This window comes from Puma concolor, chromosome E2, assembly GCF_028749965.1.
Source record: "Puma concolor isolate L17-30 chromosome E2, mPumCon1.1.hap2, whole genome shotgun sequence".
NCBI lineage: Eukaryota > Metazoa > Chordata > Mammalia > Carnivora > Felidae > Puma > Puma concolor.
Genome location: NC_141681.1, coordinates 45860892 through 45868655, shown reverse-complemented (window position 1 = coordinate 45868655; position 7764 = coordinate 45860892).

Below are 7764 nucleotides of genomic sequence, written 5' to 3'. Positions count from 1 at the left end.
ATAATTTCTTTCAATATGGGTAGAAAATGGGAGATGATTAATGGCCAGGATTCATTGTCAGTACTTGGTGCACTGCCTGTTCTAATAGGTCCCCTGTAAACACACGTTGAAATCAGAGGAATGAGGGAGTGAATAAATATTCATCTCTGGTGTGTAGAAAAGCTCTAACAAAATAAGTGCAAAGCAAAACAAACCAAAAACCTTGAAAACTTTTGAAACGGGAAAGTAAAAAAACCCTCAAGCATCATGAATGAGAGGATATGTAACTACAAAAATGGAATTTTAAAGAAATAAGGCAGGACAGTTGTGGCAGACACTGTTGGTTACCTACCCATTGGTGTTAGCCATTTTCCCTTTGCCAGGACTGCCCATCTGAAGTCTAGCTCTTGCTGTCCTAGTTTGCTTAATAATTGGACATAGAAGATCTGAGCAAAAGTTATACGCAGGCTTTATGTTAAATTTTCTTTCCTAACAAAGTAGGGGGAAATGGTCCTCTTATACCCAGGATGCATGTCTATATGTGTAATACCTGGAACTGTGGCCATTTTGCTACCACATGAGTAAGAGGCCGAGATTGGCACAGGGGATAGATTGGAATTACCTGCATCCTTGACATTGTTGAGCTGATGAAACAATGTGGAACTGCCCTGTTCCTAGACTTTGAGTAAAATGAGAAACTTCATGCATATCAGTTTTAAGTTTATACTCACTTTTTTATGATATATCAGAGTCCTAGAAAAAAATATTTTCGTATGTATATACACATATTTATTCACCTTTAATTTAGTAAATTGGGGAAATGTTTATATTCGGCTTCTTTTTATGGTATATCTGAAATTGTAGTAAAACATTATTTTCTTAAATATTTTTTAGACATGTATATACATATATTCTACTTTGAATTAGTAAGACATGGGAAAATTTTTTTTTACATTCAGCATTTTATAGTGTGTGTTTATATTCATCTTTTTAAAGCATGTCTGAAATCCTGAAAGATATTTTCCTAAATAAAGAATCAATAAACTGATTCCTCTCATATCAGAATATCTAACAGATAAAATCTTCTAACTGTTCAAGGTACAAAGAGTCACAGCTGTGAGGCTAGCATAACGCTTTTAAGAAATTTGGAGGGGTGCCTGGGTTGCTCAGTTGGTTAGGCATCCAGCTTCAGGTCAGGTCATGATCTCATGGTTTGGAGTTCAAGCCCCAAGTTGGGCTCTGTGCTGACAGCTCAGAGCCTGGGACCTGCTTCAGATTCTGTGTCTCTCTCTGTCCCTCCCCTGATCACACTCTGTCTCTCAAAAATAAATAAACATTAAAAAAAATTTTTTTTGGAAAAGTATAACATTCAAATTAAATCACCCCCAAAAATAATATTCACATTGTATGTGCAGCCTATTGAAGAAAATAGGGTTGTTGGGGAGTTTTTTTGTCCAGAATATGATTCATGACTTGATCTGTCCAGTTAATTTTTAAGTAATGTATAAATGTAGTGTTACACGTTGAAAACTAGACCCTAAAATAACCTTTTCCCAAAGTAGTAACTGAGAAACTATTAGAGCATATGCATATTCAGCTGCTGTGAAGTCACTGCAGTTATCCACTTAATCAGACCTCATGGGCTGTGGACACATTTGGAATAATCCCTAGTCGATTCCACTTACGTCTTGCACTTTAGAAAATAATACTTCAAATAAGTTTAATGTAAACATGCATTATATGGTAAATCAATTATAGCTAAATGTCAGCCCATTGGAGGAGAATTTATAATAAAAATCCAAGCATTTTTTATTTTTTTGAGTATGCTCTATGCCCAATGTAGGCTTGAATTCCAGACCCTAAGATCAAGAGTCACATGCTCCACTGAGCCAGCCAGGTGCGCCCAAGCATTTTTTTAAAGGGGAAATGATTGCTAAATTTTATCTGTACTGGCATAATTATTCCGTAAGTCTCTTCTTGAAAGTTGTACGTACTGTTCTAAGAGGACAAGCTCTGCCCTTAGGAGGAATTGAATTAATAAAGATAGGCAAAACCAGGCACGATCATGGTACTGGTTTCATTATAATTTCTAATATTTTTTGACATTGAGATGATTCTCTTTCATTTTTTGCCCATGTATACATTTTCCTTTTTTCAACACTTGAAAATTGTGTTCTAATTTTATATAACAAACTATCAGGGCGCCTGGCTGGCTCAGTCTGAAGGATATGCGACTCTTGATCTTGCAGTCATGAGTTCGAGCCCCACATTGGATGTAGAGATTATAAATAAATCAACCTAAAAAAACAAAACAAAACAAAACAAAACAAAAACTAGGAGCGCCTGGGTGGCTCAGTCAGTTGAGCATCTGAGCATCTTTTGATTTCGGCTTGGGTCATGATCTCACGGTTTGTAGTTTCGAGCAAGCCACGTGTCAGGTGACTTTCAGCATGGTACCTGCTTGGGATTCTCGGTCTCCCTCTCTGCCTTTCCCCTGCTTGCCCTCTCAAAAATGGATAAATCTTAAAAACAAAAACCCCACGTTCTCTTAATTGCCATTACAAAAGCCTTCCATGCTTTTTGCCATACTCAAGAAGCATGCCCACATCTAAGAAGTTTGCTTTGGTGGTGGTGGTGATGGTGGTGTGTGTGTGTGTGTAGTGTAGCATAGTTTAAACGGGATCATGCTTACACATTAAGGTGCAATCCCCTTTTCTCACTTCGTAACTTACCATGACTGGGCTTCCTTCCAGTCAGTGCCTACAAGTGTAACTTTTTAGCTTTTAGACTTCTACATCATAAAGACAAAGCATAATAATATGCAGCCCAATCTTCCACCAGTTCAGATTTGTTATTTTACAAATAATTAATTGTACAATTTTATTACACATGTATTATTTCCTGTTGGTGCTTCTGTTGAGTGGATGGATTCCCACCAGTTGGATTCCTTGCTTTACAACATAGTGTATTTTAAATGTAGTAGTTAATGCCTTATTTTCTGAAATTCGCCATTAATCTAGAAATAAATGCCCATTCCCAACAACTTCAATGAAGAGTGAATCTTTTGTTAAATTGAGTGAAGAAAAAAAAGTGCGTTTAATTTGCATTTTCTTAACTGTCGTTGAGGTTGAGCGTTTATCATGTCTAAAACATCATGCCTAATGTTGCTGTGAATTCCTTGTTTTTATGTATTCCATTTTTTAAATTGGAGTAGTTTTTGAAGGAGTTTGTAGAAACCTTGTTTTGTTACATACTTTGCAGTTGGTTTTCTTAGTCTAGCATGTATTTTTTACCTTTTTTAATGGCAAAAGAAATCAACAGACTTTTTCTGTGAAGCACCAGATAGTAAATATTTCAGGCTTTGTGGTCATACAGAATCTACTCTGCCTTTGTAGTGTGAAAACATACATAAACCAGTGGTTCTTAACCAGGGGTAGTTTTTACCTGTCCTACTCTTAATCCCAGGAGATACTGGGCAGTGTCCAGAAAGATGTTTGTTTGTCAGTTTGAGGGGGAGGGCTGCTGGCATCTAGTGGGTAAAGGCTAGGGATGCTCTGAATATCCTGTAATGCATAGTACAGTCCCTTACAACAGATCTGGGGGTGCCTGGGTGGCTCAGTAGGTTAAGCGTCTGACTTCAGCTCAGGTCATGATCTCATGGTTGGTGGGTTCAAGCCCCGTGTCGGGCACTGTGCTGACAGCTCAGAGCCTGGAACCTGCTTCAGATTCTGTGTCTCCCTCTCTCTGTGCTCCTTCCCCACTTGTGCTCTCTCTCATAAATAAATAAACATTGGGAAAAAAATTTTTAGAATTATCTAGTCCAAAATATCAGTGCTGAAGTTGAGGAATCCTGAATGTAAGAAAATGGGCATGGCTGTGTTCCAATAAAACTTTACACAACAAGCAACAGGCCACATTTAGGTATCCTTTTTGATGTATGATATCTACTTTTCTGGTATTGTTCCAGAATTCTAATTTTTCCAAACTTTCTTGTTTATGTTAAATTTTCTTGACTAAAATAATTCAGAAAAACAGTAGCACCTGTGTGGTGCCTACTAACTAGACATCTAATTGTTTTTTATTAAAATTTTATAAAAGAAGTAAATCATTTCATAAATAAGTCTTCTCTTTTCCCTTCAGTCCTGCTCTTCCCCCTGTGTCTGGAGAGGCAATAACTTGGTGCACGTACTATCTGTAAAACCAATACTTAGGTGTACACACAAATGGCACATAATATGGGTTTCTAGGAAACAAATGATACGTATTTCTGTAATTTTTCTTATTGACAATATGTGAGATCTAAAACTTGAAAAATACCTAATTTTTATATTGTTGTGTTTTTATACAGTTTATTCATTGAAGTCCATTCATGAACTACAAAACAATTGCAGATAAGCTCATTTCTATATGTTTTAGCAAGGAATGAATAAAGGATATTTTGTAATTTGAAGAATTTTCAGAAGGCCAAGGAATTAGACTTCAGGGCTGTACAATCCGGAAAGTAACAGGATAAAGGCCCAGATATACCACAAATACAAAAGCTCAGATACATAGTTTCTTGAACAGTACTTGAATGTAGTACTGTTCAAGAAAATCTGCTACTGCCACTTTATGCTCATCACCTAATGTTCTAAGGACTGGAAGCTAGAAACTTCAACAGCTGCTTAAGGGGAACCAGTCACTCCTGCCACTGCGAATCCTATCCCTATGCCACCACCACCCCATTATGCTCACTTCCTCCACCTCCAAGGTTCAGGTAGTGCCTGGTGGAACCTAGATTGCATTCTAACTCCCACCTGCAGTGGAGTCCAGGTGAAGTATGTGGATTGTAATGAGAAATCACAATTTGGGATGATACGACAGATTCATTCTTGTCTGCCATCATCCCACTGAATCTGGTGGAACAAGTACATTTGATGACCCTGGATGAAATCATGGACGGACCATACCCTGAGTCCACTATATAAATCAAAACTGTAAGCATTATGGATGGGGGACTTCCCTCCTTTAGCTCAGGCATGTTGCAGGGTGGGTGAGATGCCAGATGAGGAAAGAAGACATGGCTTCTGCCTTTCTGGTCCTCTTTCTCATCTCCCAACTTGCTGTCCCTAGTTTCTGATTGCTTGGATGGAACTTGAGTATTAGAAAGAGGTCTAGATCCTCCTTGCATAAGTAATAATGATCCTGTCACACTGCTCTCCACCCTTGGCTGTTCTCTGCTGGAGTACTTTTGTAAATTTCTTTGGAACCCCTTGATATATAAAAGAGATGATCTGTTCAACAATCTCACACTCCTTTTCTGATTTGTTCTACTTTAGTATTCTTTAAATTTATCTTTAAAAAATAAGATTTTCTTATTGTGATGAATTACATCAATTTGAGTTAAATGTTTCCTCATGATTAGGTTCAGAATATGTATATCTGCATTTATGAATTTTTGACAAATACTGTATCTCTTCCAGGCATTATGTCAGGGAGTATATGATGTGACTGTCTTATTAGTGATGGTAACTTCAACTACCTAAGATTGTGCTTTCCAGGTTTCTCCACTGGAAAGAATATTTTTTTCTTTGTAGTAAGTAGTATGCAGGAAGGTGCTTTTAGATTAAGATAGATATCCCATTCTCCATCATATGTTTAAAATCCATTGATGAGGGGCACCTGGGTGGCTCGGTTGAGCATCCAACTCTTGATTTCAGCTCAGGCCATGATCTCGTGGTTTATGGGATCCAGCCCCATATTGTCAGCACAGAGCCTGCTGGGGATTCCCTCTCTGCCCCTCCTGTCCTCATGTGCTTGCATGCTCTTTCAAAATAAATAAATAATTTTTTTTAAATTCACTGATGATTCTTCATTGAATCAATTGTTACTGTGATGGTCATACCCTATATGATTCTAATCCTTTTGGAATGTGTTTCATGGCTCAGCATATTCTCAATTTATATAAAACTTATGTGTGCTTGAAAAATGCCCACCCATCTGGCTCAGTCCATTGAGCATCCGACTTGATTTCAGCTCAGGTCATGATCCCAGGGTCATGGGATCTTGCTCAGCATGGAGCTTACTGATTCTCTCTCTCTTCCTCTGCCCCTCCTCCCTGTTCATGCTCTCTCTCTAAAATAAATAAAATGAAAAAAAATGTTTTTAATGCCTACCCATCAACAAACTACTCGTGAGGCTGCTTTTTCTTTAAAGTTTATTTTTGAGAGAGAGTGAGTGAGCAGGGGAAGAATAGAGAGAGAATCCCAAGTAGGCTCCATGCTGTCAGTACAGAGCCTGACTCAGGGCTCAAATTCACAAACCATAAGATCAAGACCTGAGCCAAAACTCAAAAGTCGGATACTTAACTGACTGAACCATCCAGGTGCCCCCCTCATAGGACTACTTCAAAATGTTGTGCAAATAATCATCAATTTGATAAATTAATATGTATAAAATGTTCAGAATAGATCCTGAATGACCTGTAAACTGTTGATGAGGATGGTAATACACATACTCTTATGTAAAAAAAAAAAAAAAAAAAAGCTGCTGTTTTTATTACTATCATCTAGAGTCATGAATTTTCCATTCTTGTAATTTTTTTTCTTCAAAAAAAATTTTTACTCTTTATTTTTGAGAGTGAGAGCGTGGGTGGGAGCTAGGGAGAAACAGAGAAAGAGGGGGGAACAGAAGATCTAAAGTGGGCTTTGCACTGACAGCAGCAAGCCTGGGGTAGGGGGTGGGGGGACTCACACTCAAACTGTGAGAACATGACCTGAATTGATGTCAGACATTCAACCAACCAAGCCACACAGTCACCCCCTATTATTGTATATTAATACAATTGCAACAACATTCTATTGTGGAATTGACTCTTTGCTTTCAGGCATAGACTCCTATAAGGAAGGAAATCCAAAGAGGAAATATTTTTTGTCTGCTAATATTCAAGAGGGAAACTCCTCTGAGTATGGGTAGAAACTGGCAATAACAGTTATCCATAATCTTGACTGCTTTTAAAGATTACTTGGCACATCTCAGAAATCAACATATTGCAACAATTATTATGGAAGTGTGACAACATAAAACTGGGAGGATCCACATAGGATAACTAAACAAGCAGAATGACTAGAGAAGTGAAGAGACAAAGATTAGTTACTGTATATGTGCTTATTTCTGCTGTCTCCCTAAAGTCTTGTTAAAATGACAGTAACAGAAAATACAAAATCAAAAGAACAGAGGATGGAAGGGGCCATAACAGTAGAAACAAATGTCAAGATGGAAGATGGAAAGCATATGGAAGGTTGTCACCTAAGAAGCTACGGAAGTCTTGAAGAAGAAAATCTCATAGGAAAGTGAGATATTTTGTACCACAAAATACCAGAAAGGCCCCCAGCAATCCCATTGCAGCAATAATAGTGACAACAGAGACAGCTGGGCCAGTTCCTAAAATTCCAAGGGAGGAAAATCCTCTTTGACCACAGGATTTGTGTTTCCAAGAACATATAGGGAGTCCCATTGCTTTTTTTTCTATCCTTTTACTGCTTGGCTCTACACGTTGGCAGGAAATGAACAGCAGACAAAAAAGCCAATGCTTCACCTTTCTACCCAGAAGAAAGGAAGAAATGGTCTCTGAATCAAATTTGTTGGGAAGATCAGAGAAAATGGAGCATAAGAAAACAATCCCATAAAATTTTGTATGAACTGGAAGCACCCCCCAAGCTGTGCATTCATCAATCTGACCCTAAATAGCATATTAAGACTTTGAGAACTAAAATATAGGGTAGACCACCACCCAGGTCTCAGACT